This window comes from Girardinichthys multiradiatus, chromosome 6, assembly GCF_021462225.1.
Source record: "Girardinichthys multiradiatus isolate DD_20200921_A chromosome 6, DD_fGirMul_XY1, whole genome shotgun sequence".
Classification (NCBI taxonomy): Eukaryota; Metazoa; Chordata; class Actinopteri; order Cyprinodontiformes; family Goodeidae; genus Girardinichthys; species Girardinichthys multiradiatus.
Window position 1 is genome coordinate 38,024,018 of NC_061799.1, and position 18,478 is coordinate 38,042,495.

The 18,478-nt window shown below is 39.7% G+C and overlaps 1 protein-coding gene across 2 annotated transcripts in view; it reads right to left on the reverse strand.

Moving 5' to 3' along the window:
• kirrel1b (kirre like nephrin family adhesion molecule 1b) overlaps window positions 1–18,478 on the reverse strand; it is a 124,255-nt gene that overhangs the window by 103,591 nt on the left and 2,186 nt on the right. The window lies entirely within an intron of this gene.

Here is an 18,478-nt window from a genome sequence, read left to right on the forward strand (position 1 = left end):
TGTCTGGCAAGCATCAAAGAAAACCTTTCCAACACACCTGACAGCCTGTTTTCTTTAAGTAAATGTACATTATTCATCAACCAAAGTACAACATAAAGCAATTACACGTTCTTAATAACAAATACAGCAATATAAATTGCTAAGCACAATCACATATAAAGTCCTTAATGATCTAGCTCCATCATACATCAGAGATCTGATTGTTTCATATATTCCTAACAGAGCACTTCGTTCTCAGACAGCAGGTTTGCTGGTGGTTCCTAGAGTCTCTAGAAGTAGAATGGGAGGCAGATCCTTTAGTTATCAGGCTCCTCTCCTGTAGAACCAGCTCCCAGTTTTAGTCTGTGAGGCAGACACCCTGGCCTTGTCCCAATACCCGCACTTCCACCATTGTGTCCCTGAATTGTGCGTTCCCGTTGATGGGTTCGAGTGCGTAGAGTGTCCCAATTCTCCAGAGTGGTCCTTAGCCCCACCCCCTTTGTGCCACCCATCCACCCTTCGGCGAAGTCCACTTAGATGCGTATATTACCCACAATTCACTGCTGCAGGTGACGTTCTGAGCAAAAACCAATCACAACCGTCAACGTAACCAGCCATCAAATCAGAATAATAAGAACTGTGTAAACTTTAGACAGCAGGCCGACAAACATTTTTTTTTACTGGTTTTCCAGGCTCAAGATTGTAAGAAACCACTGGGTTCAGAGTGAGTTTGGGGAGTCAGTAGGCCATAACACTGAAGTTACCTTTCAAACAAACACTGGCGCTGTGAGATTCTGGTGTATAAGCCTCCTTCGCTTCCTGCACTTTATTTTCCTCAAAACATTTGCTTGTTGCAGTTTTAAATAGTTTTTTTAGCAGCAGGACTGTGAAAACAGCGCTGGTTCCCGCCCTTTTTGATGTTGCAGTTACGGTGCAGAGGTGCAAGTCGATGACGTAACCCCTACTGTCCCAATTCTCCAATTTTGCACGCTTGTAACCTGCGCACTTCAACCCCTACATGCACTTGTACAAAGTAAACACTTCATAGAGGGGCGTAGGGTGTAGTGTGGATATTGGGACAAGGCCACTGTCTACTTTTAAGGCTAGGCTTAAAACTTTCCCTTTTGATAAAGCTTACAGTGTTATGATTCTGGCACGTCTGTTCTACCCTGTCTCCCTGGCTGCAATCAGCAGATTAGATGCACCTGGTGGCTGCTGCTGTGCAGTGCAATCTGTGGAATGCCAAGCACCTGTGTCTTCCCTGATATATACTGACTCTGACAAGCAGATGGTGCCAGATTTTTGAAAGCCATTGTGTGAATAGATATCCAGCGTTCCTTCCTGTCTGATCATTGTTCTTGACCTTGCCTTGCCTTTTGGATTTATTCCTCTGCCTGCTCCCTGTCGGACTATTTGGATTTTGGTTGTCGACCTTGGTTCCTGCATCTGGTTTATGTCTCTGCCTGCCCCTTGCCTGACGCCTCTTGTTCCGATCGTTGACCCTGTTTCTGTCCTTGGATTATTGAGCCAGCCTAGCCCTCGGATTATTCAGCCTGGAGTCACTTCTTACCCGTGCTGTGGAGATCACCGCCTGCCGCCCACTGAGGTTTCCCCTCTGGGTTTCAAGTTCCACTCAAGACAAAAGCAGGTTAGTGGCTTTTCTGATCCCTGCAAAATCTGGAGAGACTACAAGTCACTAATCCCTCTTTCTGCCTCAATGATTCCTGGAAGCTGTGAGGAGTGTTACCTGTGTGACGTTTTCCTGTGGCTGAAAAAAACTTTTAAACTTTCAGTACTGTGTCTGGCTGAATCTTGGGTCCGCCTTTTTCTGATTCATAGCATACAGTTAGACTGGCTTAGGCTATCCTGAGCAATCTCTGTAGTTATGTTGCTTTAGGCTTAGGCTGCTGGAGGACATAATGTCCATTTTCACTCTCTCCGCTACATTCTCATACTACTCTCCAATTTTGTAGCTACTGACTGAGCTTTTACTGTGACTAACTGTATGTGCTCTCTTTCATAGCCTAACCCTGAAAACTGGCTCAGAGTTTATCTGTTTTTTCTTCCTAGATGAAACCCCTAAAAGAGCTAAATCCATTAACATTTACAGGGGGAGTCAGGTTTAGCCTAAACGAGCTCAGTTATGGTTGAGGTGCAAACACACCCTCCATTTCTGCTACCTGTATGACCCCTTCTCTTTTACAATAGTTATAATCAGTCTGACAGAGAGAGGTACCACCAATCCTTGTGGTTTTTAGTATAACAATGGCCACCAGTGGGCTCTACATGGACAAACTTTATCAGTTTATTATTTTACTTAGTACCCCTACACATAACCCATTCCAAAATGGCCAAACTCTAACACTCAGTACTTTATTCTAACCTCCCCAACAACCCCGCACCATTCCAAACCCTTTGTGAAGCACCTTGAGACCGACATGTGTTGTAAATTGGCGCTATATTAATAAAACTGAATTGAATCATTTATAAAAATTTTATAAAAAGGTTGTTTAAGCATTCTTTACATATACATATACACCTAACTGTGTACATGTTTATTCTGGGCTTCATCTTCATTACCATGTTCTTCTAAATTGTATCCCTAGGCATTTCAGTTTTAAGGAACATATGTGATAAATGCGAAGTAGAACTGAAGCAGAAAGGTTATAGGAATCTGTTTTAACATTGTATTTGATATCAGGTTAGCATGAAAGAAGGTTAGTAAGGAAATGAGTCACTAAGTTTTTCTAATGACAGCTACAAGGCAAAATGCCCACCCCCCCAAAACATGTGCATATCTGCACTTATTGCAATAATTCTAAAGTTTTAAACATTTGAACAGTGACAAACAAGGCGGGATAAGTCTCTCTACCCCCTGCACAGCGAGGGGGTTGGTAAATAAAAACATATTCCTATACACTAATATACTGGTCTATAAAAGAATTAGCATCATAATGTTATATGTGTCATGTTTCTAGGACAAACTTTTAACTACACTAAATCTGCTTTTTTCTTTTCACTCCAGTTTCTGACTTATTTCAAAGGAATGTTTTGTTGTTTGTGAGGTGGGTTGGCTGTTAGCATTGCTGCGCTGCAGCAAGACGTTACTGGCTTGCAAGGATGATTCATCTCTCTCTGGTCCAGTGTCAGGTCTTTACTGTTTTTTTGTTTGTTTGTTTGTTTAATGAGATCTTTGCTCTTAGAGCCAGTTCATTTGCTGCCGATTTTATTTTGTGCTCTTTAAAGACATTTAGAATGCTTGGAGAACAATTTCTTAAGATTACAAGAAAATCAGGCTTCTTGGAAGTAAAATGTTTATTTGAAAACCTTTCGATAGCAGTGTACATACAGTGTTTCACTTTTATAGCTAGATATGAGCTAGAAATCCGGTGGGCAGCCAAGCTGAAAAATCTTTCCCCCCACATGACCCATGTCAGATTCAGTTTCGGATCATCCTGTAGCGTCAGTGTTTTTTGGGAACGAGATCGAGGCCTCTGTGCTCAGAGCCATGTGAACTCTGGGATTCTCAATCAATTCTCTCCCTTTCTCTCTCCCGCCCTCCCTTGGCGTCTCATTTCTGACTCTGAACAGAGATGGAGGTCATGTGTGGTCAAGAGCTGGGAATGGACAATCAGAAAGCAGCAATATACCCAGAGCTGTTATCGCTGCAGCTCACATCTCTCTTTTCACACACGCTCAATACAGTACAGTCATGTTCCCCTGCTTCCTTGGTCTTTATCTCCCTTTTACAGTTATGAACAGTATAACAGAAGAACTACTTTTTTATTAATAAGTGGTGTAAGGGATATTAATTTCAAATACTTTGACATTTTAATTAATTTTGGGGGCCTACTGTGAACAGATAAGGTTTAATTAAAAAGATTTATGTGCCTTTAAAAGTACACTTTAAAATGACTCCTTTTACGTAAGCACATATGGAGAAATCAAGTAAAACCGTTACCATGTTAAATTGTGGTTAAACCGTGTAGCTTTACTGTAAGAGAAGGATGGGAACAATGTTCTTCAGACTGTAGGCTAGTGACCTATTAAACAAAAATTTGCTTTCGTTAAATATCACACAACATGTCATTTAGGAAGATTTCGAGATATTAGAGAACGTTTTCTGAACAGTTTGTTTCTTGTAATTAATGGCTTTAAGTGCAGGAACAGCTGTTAGCTCTGTATGCATTTTCCCCATTCCTGAAAGCCCATTTCAGAGGGGTCTCCCACACAGAGAAACTAAAGTAAAGTAAGTATGCAGACATTCTGAGATCCAACAGTTGTTATTCTTTAATTGCAATTATTGTAGCCATTACCTTTTGAGTTGTTCCTCTATATTTTAATATTTTAATAGAAGCTACACCTCGTCCAGTGCTTCTGTGTTTACCTTGCCCCTTACTGGACAGAGTCACTGATGGGTCTTTTTCTGCTATTAATACCCTTTTGTGTTTAGCTGTCCCTACCCTGAATCAAACCATTGATGGAGCTGTTACTGCAATTAACAATTTACACTTTTTGTACAGTTTCACAAATACAGCACACTTCACTAAGTTCTTCTGTTTTAGTTGTGTCGCCTTCCTGGACAAAGCTATTGGTGCCTTACATTATAAGCTCTCTGTTTGTTTTTCGTTATGTTTTTTTTTTTTTTTTTGCCAAAGAAATTTTTACCATATAAATGAATCCTGGACCAGTTCTTCTGCAATTAACTGTTCCTCTTTTCAGAATAAAGCCACTAATGGACTACTGTTGGACATAACTTTGTGTTCTCCGTTTGTTTTTCCTTCCCATAGAAAGTACTCCTGGTCCAGTGCTTCGGTGGGTTTTTCTATGTCTGCTTACTGTCGTCTCAACCCACATCACTTTGCAACAGATGACAGCTCATACTTTGCCTGGTTCTGCCGGAGGTTTCTTCTTGTTGAGTTGTTTTTCTCCACTGTGGCCCTGTGCTTGTGCAAGGTGAGGAACTGCTGCAAAGTTAAAGACTTGATGCAGTCTGCTGGGTTTGAGTAAGATAGATAACTTCATACCAATTGGTTTTATATGATCAACTGACTATAACTGTATTGTATTATAATTAGGAGCATACTGCACTATTTACACCGAAAAATTTAACATGGTTGTATGATTATTTAGTATTGGAATTAATTAGCTTGTTTCTAATTTAATTTGGATCTATATCAGTGGATTTGAATTTGATGTGTTTGTCTTGCGAACCTTAAGATCACATTTTCTGTTAATGGGATTCAATAAATAAAATGTATTTAATTGAACAGACAAATTATGTGGAATAGCAGGCCTAAATCTTTACTGCCGGAAATATTTTGTGACCTCTAAACATGGATATAACATCCTGTTTGATATTTGTAGACTAAAAGTTTGTGATACTTCCCCATAGCAGTATTATAGGCTATGATGCCTCAGCCACATTTTCTTTTCCTCGCTACTTTGCTCTTGGCACAGTCACAATAACTGCTGGAGGACATATTCAACAAAAAGGTTTCTACTGACAAAAACCAGCCAGAGTTTTCCTTTTATTAGAATTCCAAAACTATGATTCGTCATGTTTTACCTCTGTGTCAGCTGGAGATTTTCACAACAGAGCCAGTTTTACTTTTTCAGGGCATCATTTTCTGTTCAATCTGACTCCGTTTATCTGGCTGGTTCAATCATAAAACTAGGATGTAGCAGGAAAAACTCTGCTAGATGGTCATCCTGAATTGCTGTTTCTCAGATACATGTCCAGCTGCAAGTTTGTTACAAAGGCTGACTTTAAACCCCTCCTATAGTGTGACTTACAGGGCCATAACTTTAGAGCCGTGACCAAAGCTGTTGCTGTAATTGTTTTGAGCCAGTCATCTTTCATCCGTGACAACCCAAAGTTGCACAGGCTACACCTGGCTGTATGCAGTATAGTGCCACTAAGCCCCTGCTGTTATTCCTGCAAAGAGGTCACACTCCCAGCTTGTCATGTGTGGCTGCTTTGTTAAGAAGCCCTGAGATCACGCTGTAGATGCAGTTTGCAGTGATATAGCACTAGACAAAATTGTAAAAGAATTCATGATGTTTTCTGAGCCCTAAGAATGCAATTTTTGTGCTCTACTGAAGTACACATGAAAATGAAACCATAAAAACAATGGTAGATTGTGCCAGGTTACTGTCTGAAGACCTAATGTGGACAGCTGCTACATCACTATACAAAAAGTATGTTGCCAGAGTGTTTGCTTATGGTGACAAATTATAAATGAGTCTTGGCACCAACACTGGAAAACAACTAACCTCATCTCAGAGAGGCTACAGCTTTGGTGAGGAATCCGGAAGTATTGGCTGTTAGCTTCCAGTAGGCTTCATGGGACCTGCTGGTTTTAGCATACCAACTTCAGCATAATTTCTTTCATCCTTACATTTGCTCCCCATGTCTTTGTAAAGATTATCCACTTAAGTTGCACTTTAGTTTTTCTGGTCTGTTTTGGGGTTGGTGGTATTCAGTTGGTGTTTCTTGATTTCATACTTTATGGAACCTCGGTCTAGGTTTTTAAAAATAACCTTTCTTGTTAATATTCCTTATTTTTGTTTATCTTTGCAGAACTCTGTCCTTGACACATGGCTGTTGCTGTTACATCTTATTACCGCCCATACAGCGGTGGCTATCAACATTCGACACCAACTGAACGTCTTACTCTTCTTCTCAGTTTATTGAGGCCCTCTCCACATTGACATGGATATTTATGATGGATTGTCCGCTATGTTTGCACCTCCTGTCCATACAGGAGTTTTTGATGAAAAATCTGTTATTTTAAAAAGACTTTCCATAGTGGAGATTGTTAAATACTTTTGTGTAAACATGCAGACTGAATATTGAGGAATTACATTTTGCACATGCTGGCATTCTGTGCTGGAAACTACAACAAAAGAGTCATTTTTAACAGGGTTTTTTCCATCTGTCTCTGGTTTACTCAGAGGTGTTTTTGTCAATTCCAAGTCAAGTCTTCTGTCTTTCACTGCAAGTCTCAAGTCTGTAATGACTGAAATGAACATTCTCAGATCAATCGCACACCATCTGGTCTGCCTTAAACAGAGAAAATGCTGCAGGTTATGAATTCAAATCCCTATCCTTATGCCTAATTTAGCACATAAATATTTAACATCTTTATCTTTATCCTTTTCAGAAAATTCAGCTCAACGTTTTAAAAATTATCTGCTGTAAGTTATTTCGAAAATCAATGTTACAATATTTACCTAACAGAAAGTATTGATGCTTTTATGTATTATTAATATTGAATATCTAACAGTGAATATCTAACAGAATCATACTGCTTTTATTTTGTAAAAGCTCCTAGTTTCTTTATATAATGGTAACACCTGTTACTACTTGTGCGAAAATTGTGCACTTCCTTACCATATATTGTATTACGTAGAATTTAGAGACTGTTCTATCGGACTTTTAGAAACCCCTGTACCTCTTCTGCATTTAAACCTTTATGTTTGAAAGAGCTACACAAGCTTTAGGATATGCTACACATTATCAAGCAAAGTGTGAGATGCTTTCACCATTGATTTCACGAGATTGTTAATCAGACTAAAATCCTAGTCTCAGTCCAAGTGTTTAGAGCAAGAGTCTAAACCAAGTTCGAAGTCTCTACTTGGCGAGTTACTTGTCCTAAGTAGCAGACTCAAGTCTCCACTGATTAAATCTAAGAGTGCCCCATTTAACTTTTCTCAGTACAACTCTGATTGCTGCACATCGTGTTTTCTCTTTTAAAGTTATTTTCCTCCCTCTTCCTTCGTTGCTATGGTAACTCTCTCCCTCTATCCTTCCCTCGTCTCTCCGGTGCACCCCCACTTTCCCCTCATCTCTCCGGTGGCTGGCTGGATGGTTGCTATAGAAACAGACTTATTTAAAAGAAGAGCTAAGAAATTATCTTTTCTTTTCTCGCTCTCCTCTTGCTTCCTCTCTCGTTCTCCTCTCACCCCACTGTGCTCACCTCTATCCCTCCTTTGCCCTCTGATGCTTTTGCCTCAATCAGAAGCAAACAGAGCTACTCTTCTTATTTTCCTTTGGCCCCCACATCTTATTGCGGCTTCACGCGCAGAAACCCACAAACTGTGCTTGTGAAAGTCATCTCAGTGTGAATTAGGGCCTTTCCATTGGAAGACATTTTGACATATCGTAGTGTAAAACACAGATGAATAATAAAATTAGCTGTGAAATAATTTCAATTAGCTGCCTTAGTTTCTAGGCCCTTGTTGACTCACTGTCACACTGTCATGGCTGAGTAGTCATGTTAATATTATTAGTAACACCTGCATTTCTCCTGCTATGATAAGTTAATATATTTGCAGCAATGACACCCTGTCAGAAACAGCCGCGAGAGCAAACAGCAAAGATGCACCTCTCGGTTTAATCTACTTTCCAGAACAATGACAAATTTCACCCTGACATAATCTCCACCTGTGATGCCACAACTTCATTTATCGCCAAGAGGACAAGCAATGTGACGTCACTGCCCCTTTCGCTGCCACCTCTGAGAGCCGCTTGCTTATCTCTTCTGCAACCAAGCGTAACAGGCTTCACTGAGGGGGAGATACTGTCACCCCCCCCCCCCTTCCACACACACCCACAGTGCACCTCACGGAAACCCTGCTTCTTTCTGCACCTCATCAACCCTCAGCGAGTCAAGAGGAGCCCGGGTGTTATCACTTCCTGATAGTTATCGACTTACATTAAAACATTAGAGCAGTGGGAGCAGGAACAGAGAGATAGACAGACAGAGGGAGGCTGGAAACACAAACAGAGTGGGTGGTGAAGGATACCAGCTTTCATCATCTGTAATCATCTTGTCCATCTCCATCTTAAAATTGTTGCTGCTTTTTTCTTATCAACATTTACAATCCGCCAAAGAAACAGATTAAAAGGATAGAGAGATTCACTGAGACGAAATAAAGAAAACAACATTATGCCCACTCAAAAACATCATTTGGTTACAGATGTTTCCTGATAAGGAAAGTAGGTTTGGTAGTATTGAAAAGATGGCAAGATGTTACATGAAAGCGGAGCAAGGGTGTATGGAGTGTGTTAGATGCGAAATTAATAAACATACGCCATACAATTAAGATAGGTTTTATTTTTATTTTTTTTATTAAGCTTGCAATAGATTACAAACTAGCACCCACAAACTTACACATTTATTTTAAACTAGACGTTTCTTTTTGTTTGTAAGTCACAGCTAACTTGTTCTGCCAATAACTCATTATTGAAGGAATCAAGGTGCATAAATTAGCATAAAATTAAACTGTTCGCAAACACAATGGCAGCGTGCTCCTAAACACTGCCCTTTATGAGTTTTGACCTATTTACTATTGACTAAGGGTGATTATTGCCCTTTAGTGGTTTATTAGCTGGATATAGACAGAATGAAGAGACTGTGAACAATCTACTCAAAGCACAGAACAACCGCAACACAATTTTTTTCTTGCAAATGCGGCTCTGCCTCAATACACCAGTTCATCCCTTCCTACCTAATGTTCAATCAGAGGATAAGATGATGGATTGTTTACACCTGCAAGTATATATCTGTGTAACATGGATTTGTGGAGCATCTCTGAGCTAAAACCAGAATCTGCACTGAAAGCGGACGGATGTATGCTGCTTTAGCATCGAATGTGAAAGACACTACTTGTGTATTCACATCATCCCTTACAGTTCCCACAAAACTTGTCCTCAACATTTTGGCACATTTCTGTAAAAGCAAACAAGCAACAACACCAAAAAGCACAGTGTAGTTGGATTCTAATGAAAAACAAGAAAAAACACGACCCTCCACACTTCTACACTGCACAAGCACAGTACGTTTTTACATGTCACAATGTCATCGTCTATAAATGATCCTTGCATAATCTCATCAAACCCAACACTTGTGCCTTGGTGCAAGAAATAGATAGGAAAAAACCTTTTCAGGCAGAAAGGCTCTTAAAACCCACTTTTGAAAGCAATGACTCTAATACCCAACCCCTGTAGTCAATTACAGAAAATGCTAATGTTAAATTGTGAGCAACCTGTCAGCTAAGCTCTTACTTTAATGAGTAATTGTTCCATTGATTGTGTGGGGAAGCAGCATCACACTATTACATAAGGTACATGCTCACACATACAAGCACACAAACACTTAGCCAGCAGTGTGCATAATCCAGGGCAGAGACAGAAGGGAAAACCTTGTGATAGTGATCTTGTAATGGATTAGATTGATTTAATTCAATGTGCAGGACAATTTCTCATTCTTATTCCTCAAGATGTCTCTGAATGGATTTTACGTGGGAGGCCCATTCAATTGTTCTCTCTCACCTCCACACGCGGGTTTGTCAGACAGACGAGTGAGAGAAAACACAGGCAGACAAAGAAACAGAGAGACACTGAGGGAAGCAGAAACATAAACTACCTCCACACTCGGCTCATTTGATCTCATGGGCCTTTTTCGTTGACATTTTTCGTCGTACGAAAGGAAGCGCTTTCATGATTTTCGGTGCTTTTGTGCTTGATGTCTGCATTTCTTTGAAAGATTCTCCTTGGAGAGGGTGGCCAGTTTGGTTTCTTACATTCCCTTCCCAAAAATAAAACCCAAAAAAATCTGAAAAGGGTCACTTCTAGCCTTTTATCACTTTTATTGAATACTCACACAGAGAAAGGAGACCCACTTTATTTATCCTTGGAGGGCTGAGGACTCGGTTTAGGGGGGGCATTTTGTGCATTGCAGCGGGGTCCTCAGAAATCTTCTGGAAATGCCTGGAAAACTACAGACCCTGCTCTCCCAGGAGAGCCCCATCTATTATAGGGCTGGCTGTTTTCCTCTGATCCCTCGCTGCAACCCTCTCTAAACATAAATCTCTGCTCCCCAACACTGTTCTACTCCTTCACTGCTGATAGGCTCCCAAATTTAACTCCATCAATCATTTGGAATATCTCATTTTCCCTCTGTCTTTATCAGCTTCTTCTTTTAAGTGTTCCTTTCACCTACGTCTGTTTTTGTTCATTGCAAAATTCTCTCCATCATCTCATTTCAATTTTTTCATGTCTTGTCTTTCTCTTCTTTGATGATGTCCTTTCCATTTGGTTTGAATGTTCCCCTGATCTTGTCTTCTCATATCCTATCCCTCTTTTCTTTCCATTGCTCTAATGTGTCCTCCATCTGTCTCCACTTTGTTTAACGATCCTTGTTTAAGCATCCTCTCCACTTTGCTGCCCTCCTTATTATTATTCATCCACCCTCTTCCCACCAGCCACCTGTCTTTCCCCTTAGTTACAGGGTTTTTCAGAATTTTACATAAACTCAACATAGGCATGAATCCCATCTTAATTTTGGGCTATTAATGATTCATTTAAACACTTAAAAGTTAAATGGGTTAAAAAACATAAATCCTCAATGTCTTGAAGTGTTTTTGTTTAAGACAGACATGCTCAAAATTATACATAAAGGTTTGTATATATGCAAACACTTTGACCAATATTTAGGTAAATACAATATCTGTTGGTAAATTACACCTTGGCTACATAATATTTTGCAGCCATCAAGCTTAGTAAAATAATGTTCACCTGCTTTACCCATTCTGTAACACGTTTTGCTGAGTGTTTGGAAACTTTGTCCCATTTCAAACACTTTAACTTTCAGTTGGCAATTTCAGACAAAAATATTTGGTAAGAATGATCAGGATCAGTCCAGGAACCACAATACAAAAAAGATGTGCTCTGCTTTCGACAAAAGCATTCTGGAAGAAGATGTTTACAGACAGATGGCAAAAGATTTAACTATTTGGCTTCAATTACCAGTCAAAATGCGGCTTTCGAAGCTAAGAACAACGAACTAGCTCTCAAGCATGGTAAAGGCAGCAACTTGCTGTGGGGCTGTTTAATTGCCAGTGGTACTAATATAATGCACAAGGAAGGTGGAATAAAAAAAGGAGTACCTCAAAGTCCTTCAGTTTTATCTAAAATCCATAGCTAACTGGTTAAAACCTAAATGGGTGTTCCAGTGAGACAATGATCAGAACACAACCAAACTGGTTCTGAAATGTGTAAGGACAACATCTGGGTTTTGGAAAGCCATGTCATTAAGCTCTTGGAAAGCAGAGTGCTTGTCAGACAGTGAAAATTACAAATACACCTCTGAATATACACTCACCAGCCAGATTATTTGGTAGACCTTGCTACTACTGACTGGAACTCCAGTTTGTCTTCATAACTGTCTTAATTTTTTTATTGTCATAAATTCATCAAATTTTCTGAAATATTTCGACAAGATTTTGGTTCATATTGATATATTATCATGATGTCACAGAAGATTTGTTGACTACACATCCATGATGTGAATCTCCCGTTCCATCTAACCCCAGCGGTGCCCTATTGGATTAAGATCTGGCAACGGTGGAGGTCATCAGGCTACTGCCAACCAGAAGATAGTTAGAGAGGGATGGACATGGTCAGCAACAATACTCAGGTGAGCAGTGAAATTTAAAGTGTGGCACTTCAATATCCCCTCACCATTACACTACCACCACCAGGCTGAACCATTGGCAGGATGGATCCATGCTTACATGTTTATACCTAATTATGAATCTAGGGTCTGAATGTTATAAATGATATCAAGAATCAAAACACCAGGCAATGTTTTTCCAACCTGTTACTGTCCAGTTTTGGAGAATGGCAGCCTGTTTCACCAGGACATTGATCCAAGAGAAACATCAAAATTAGTGTTGGAATGGAAAAAGAATAGTAAGATTGAGGTTTTAAAAAAGCTCAGATCTCAGCTATACTGAAAATGTGTAAAAGATACGTTTGTTCCAGTAAACCAAGCAGTAAAAAACCTGCCTAGAGTAGTGGTCAAATATCCAGACAGAATGATGCCAAATGTGGATTAATGTCTACAGAGTGCAGAATACGGAGTCTGTTGTTTTCATAATTCATTTAAGAGGTGTTTCCCACCTGAAAAAAGAACAAATTCAAATGTTTATTTTATTCTCTTTCTGAACTCCTTTTTCCTGTTTCTTTTATAATTTGACCAGTTTTTAAACCCACCTTTCCCATTCTCTTTCTTTTACCTCCTCTGCTGCTTTCACTGACATTTTTACTCCCACCTAACTAACCCTCCTCCTCCTTCAGAATGAATTTCTCTCCATCTATTTCTTCAGCTTCAACCCCCATCACCCCTGTTTTCTTCCTCCTACATCTCTGCCTGTCCTCCTACTCCTTCTCCTCAGTTTCCCTCCAAGACTTCGACTCTGTTCTCATTTAGGCTGACATATCAGCCAGATTGACGGGTGTCAGTCCTAATACCGATCCATAGTCTCTGCTGAAATCTGCATACTCCTCAGCTTTTTCTATCCACCCCCACATGAACACACAAAAGCAAGGGCAGAAGAGCAAAGAGGGGAATTCGTCAACATCAGTTGGATTACTTTGTGATTTGGGGGCTTGTAGTGAATTAGGCGACTGATAATTGTGCTGCTTATTTTATTTATTATCTTAATTGCTGTTTCTTGTCACTTCATATCACACATCTCCAGGCATTGAAATATCAGATGTGTCAGGTACTGCAGGGCTATGGAAAGAGGCAAAAGACACACAAATACACAAAGCTCCGCTTGGTGTCACGATGTTTGAGCCCCCGCTCTGCTTTAAAACAGGGCTTGCTGTGCTGCTTTTTAATGATTTTCATTTGAGGTACAGTGTTCTTTCGTGGAAGTAGATTTTTTACCATCCAATTAGAACAACAGAAGCAGTCGACCCAATATTCCTGCTTTCATGGCATGTTAAGTACAGCCAGCCTCTAATAGCCGAAGTTCGGGGCTTTGATTTATTCTGAGGCCGCCTGAGCAAGAAATGCTCATCAGTGCTGAAACTCTCTAAAGACAGGAATACATCAGGTTTTTATAATGTAGTGGTAGTAAAAATTTTTAAGAATAGCATTTTTTCCTGTAAAATGTATTCACAACATGTTGAATAAATACTTAAATGTTAGCTTGTGCATTATGACTGAGGACAAAGTATTTTGTAAAGGTTAAAAGAAACACAAAAAAGGTCATAAACCCTCTCATGCTGACTTGTAACTAACTACGTGCAGACTGAGGTCTAAAACAATTTACCAAATGGAAGCAGCGATTCTTTGCTTTAGATAATGGCAACCAAAGTGAAAGTAAACTCTGCGGGTTTGGAGGATTAGACTTTATGCTGAAATCTGTGGAGAAGAGTAACCTTTATGTTTTACTGGTTTACTCAAATTAAAATTGAAACAAACTTATTTTAAAAGGTCATATTTTCCTCTAAACATCTGGAAATGTGTGTACCACTGATCATATAACTTTTTACTCAAGATTTTACATAATTCAACCCAGACTGAATCCTAAATGCGAAAAAGCCAAGTTCACCCAAAGCTATATAAAAACATCCTATATACTATTTTACCTGGGATCAATTATTTTAACATACAGCACACATTGGAACCGCTGGTAAAGTAGCGTAAATAGTCATGTGATCATTTTAACTTTCATTGCAGTACCATAGTCAGACACTGAAATATTTGGAAAAATCCAACCATTAACAAATAATAAGTGCTGTAAAATTGGACACTCTTTACGATACCTGTTAAATAAACATCATTGAAATATGTCTTAATTTACATTTTTTTAAGCTCCCCAGAGTGTCTAGAAGCTTTTGATTTGAAATCAACAACTTCCTGTTTTGCAGAATAAATATCACATAATACAAAGGCTTGTTTTTCTAAGCCACTCTTAAAAATAGGAAAGACAAGATAACATAACATTTAAGCATTTTGGATTCTTTCAGCCCTCATTTCTTAGTTCTAGCAGCCTGTTCTCGACACATCATCTGGGCAGAACCTAGAACTAGCACAGCGTCTGACTGCTATTGTTCAATTAGCCAGACGTGTGGAGTGGGTGTGGTTACTATGCTCTTGCATTCTGCAGTGGAAGGGCCATATGCGAGCTTTCCTGCTATTCTGGAGTTTCTTGGGAAGTATGAAATGCCCTGGCAAAAAAGAACTTTCTTTTTGTTTCTCCACCTCAAGTAAACAGATACATTTGTGCTGAATAAGTCCACTCCTTAAAAAAGATGTGTTTAGACTTATCAGATGGGATCTAAATGCCAACAGGTTGTTTGGAAGGCATGCTAAGAAAAAGCCTTTATCACAGGCATAAATATGTGGAGTTTACTATACCCTACTGGGGGTTGGGTTAAACTTTTTCAAACAAACATTCTGGCTTGAACCACTGGATAAATATTTGGAAAAGCACCTCTGTCCCATCTTTAAGTATGTTTGAGGAGATATGATGCTGTGGGCCCATTCAAGGCATTTTCTCACTACTAAACATTCCACAGTTAACTGTTACAGATATTTAAACAAGCTGGAAACATGTGAAAAAGCCCATCACAAAGCTTGCAGCATCTGATGGCAGGGAATCTGCTCAAACCATACATCACCAAGTGGCAAGAAATTGGTCCCACCATGCCACTGCATTCTAGAGCAGTACAGATATGCTATCTAGAGTGACTACACACCAGTTGAAAAATCAAAGTCCATGAAGACATAGATGAGAGAGTTTAGTTTTGAGACGACCATGAGTGACCCACACAGACTCCTGACCTCAACCTAGCAGAACATGTTTGGGTTGAAACTGGAAACTGTGAGCCAGACCTTCTCGTCCAACATCATTGTCTGAACTCACACACACACCTGAAAGAGCAGTCAGAAAGTCCCATAACCACAATCCTAAACATTGTGGAAAGCATTTCCAGAAGATTTGAAGCTGTTATGGTTGCAAAGTGCACATTAGACTTTGTGGATTAAGAATGGGACATCACTCAAGTAACTTAACTGTGAATAATTATTTTCTTTTTGCTCTTCGCTGCATATAGTTTTACTGATTGCTATTTAGCTTTGTATGTTATATGTAGTTTTCTTTTTATTTAAGTATTAGGCTTCTTAACCATGACCTGAGTCCAAATTGTATACCCTAACATGCAAGCGTGAGCTGGTATAACAATAAAATTCCTTGAATCCTTCATATGTGTGCGAAAGCAGATGAGCAAAAAAAATGGACTAGCCTTAAAAATATCTCATTATTTTGCAGTAATATTGTAGAAATGAGCTGCATTTTGGGTCAGTGACGATGTTAATTAGAACATGGCTGAGAAATTTCTCTAAACATTGTTTTTCTTATCAACTTAAGAGAGTTGCATAGGAACAGGTGAAAAAGATGTTGCAGCAGATGGTGAGAATGTCATTCCTGAGGGGATTAACAAAGTTAATTATATATCTATCTAAAAACTCTTATTTTAACCTCAAACCTGGCCTCCAAGTCGACTGTGTCATGAGCATCAAACCAGGAAAAGCCAAGCTTACCTTTTCAAAAAACACCTCTCTATAAATACTCTAAAATAAATCTTCTTTTATGAGACAGTTCAGATAAAATTTTATGAAATCATGTTTTGTGTCGTTAAAAAACTGCATTCCTTTACTATGACAACATCCTCTAATCCTTACATGCTGTAAATAGAGAAAAAGGTATGACTTTATCCACATCCAATCTGTAAGTATTTCTGTTGTTTGATGACTCAGAGAGGATTTACACAACTGCTTGAGAGCTAACTGCAGAGGGCTTTTATCATTTCAAGGGGGCTTAACAGATTGGAGGTCTGGGAAGTTTCTCCATCACCATGAAAGATTATTATTCTACAAGTCCTGAAGGTTTAATGGTATGTTTTGAATACCACTCAATGTTATGCAAGTATTTGGATGAGAGGCGGAGCACTTTACGAATCTAAAGGAAGTCTGGTTTCTTTTAACATAACACTTTTATGTCATGAGAACCCTACGTGAGGATCTTTAGACGCCTCTGGAGCCCAATTTAGGTGTAAATCTTTTGCTAATCTAAACCATCGAAAATTGATGGTCCAGCTGGATTGCTGTCTGAGGCAAAAAGCTCCATCTTCTCCTCCGACATTACTTTCTGAGCTCTCCTGCTCGGCCTCTGTTTATCCTCAAACATTCCTTCTTGTCAACAGATTAGGACTGAGCCCCGTTGTCTCTTCCTTTCTTTGTCTCCTCTCGCTTCCATCTCTCTGTCTTATGGCCTGTCTCTTTCTATCTGAGCATCTGCCCTGTTCTTCTGATGGAATAAAAAAAGAGAAGAAGAAGAAAAGGAAAGTGGATGTATGTGAAAAGGAAAAGGGGGGGAGATGGGACAGGTGCTTACAATGCGGGAACTGCTTTACTTGCCTTGCTTGCTCGCTTGATCAGGCAGCAGAAATGTTCATCTCAAGCAAAACTGCTGTTTAAAAATCGAAAAAAAAGCCTCTTCCCCTGTGGCCAGACCGGCACTGGCAGCACAGCGGTGACTGGCGACATATCAGACAAACATGCAGGGCCATGCAGTAATTACAGGGGCCCACAGATTATACCTGGTCAACCACACGGAGATGTCGTCGGTTTGTGTAAGAAAGCCACCAGTCTGAGCAGTAAATAGGAACACTTGCAGAGAGGCTGCCTGAGCTGTCAGCGGCAGAGATGCAGGCAGCAGACACCTGGAAGAGTCCAAACAGGCTAAACACACATTAGGCTGCAGCTGCTGGATGTAGGGGACAGATTCACGCTGATCACATTTACAGGCTTACACCGGCTCAGCAGGAGACCCCGATGCTCTGCTCTGTTCTCTTTCCGTCTGCTCTCTCCTTTCTTTGTTCTGCTGGTTTGGTTCTGCCCTGTTCTGCTTAGTTCTTTCCCATTTTTACCTTTGGATTTTTTTCTGTTTGCTTTCTTTGTGTCTGACATTGCTCTTTTCCTGTGCTTTCTTTTGTTTGGTTTTGATGCTCTACCTCTCACGTCTTGTTCTTTTTCCTTTATGTACACTCTTAATTCAAATTGCCCTTATCTACTTTATCCGTGTCTATTCTTTTTAAGACATCCAACATCAACTGAATCCAAAAACATTTAGCATTGAGGCTTTTAATGAACAAATAGCATCATGAAGACCAAAAAACAGCAGACAGGTCAGGGAGAAAGTTGCGGGAAGGTTTAAAGGGTGAGGTTATAAAATAATATTTCCAGCTTTGAACATCTCAAAGAACACTGTCCAATCCAAGACATGGCTGTGCATGTAAACTGATAGGCTGGGTAGGGAGAACATTAATCAGAGAAGCAGTCAAAAGGCCTATGGTAACTCTGGAGTAGCTGGGGAGATTCACCGATTTTAGTGCTGAACTCCACAAATGGAGCAAGAGAAAACCAATGTTGGAAGAAAGCTATAAGAAGTCCTGAATGCAGTTTGCCACAAGTAATTTAGGGGACTCAGTAAACACGTGAAAGAAGGTTTATGAATGTGGTGATACATGTATGTATGTGAATACGTGATGGCTAATAACTAACACTGCACATCATCATCATAAATGCTCCATCATGACATGGCAATCATGATGTGGCAATGGTTTTCTTCATAA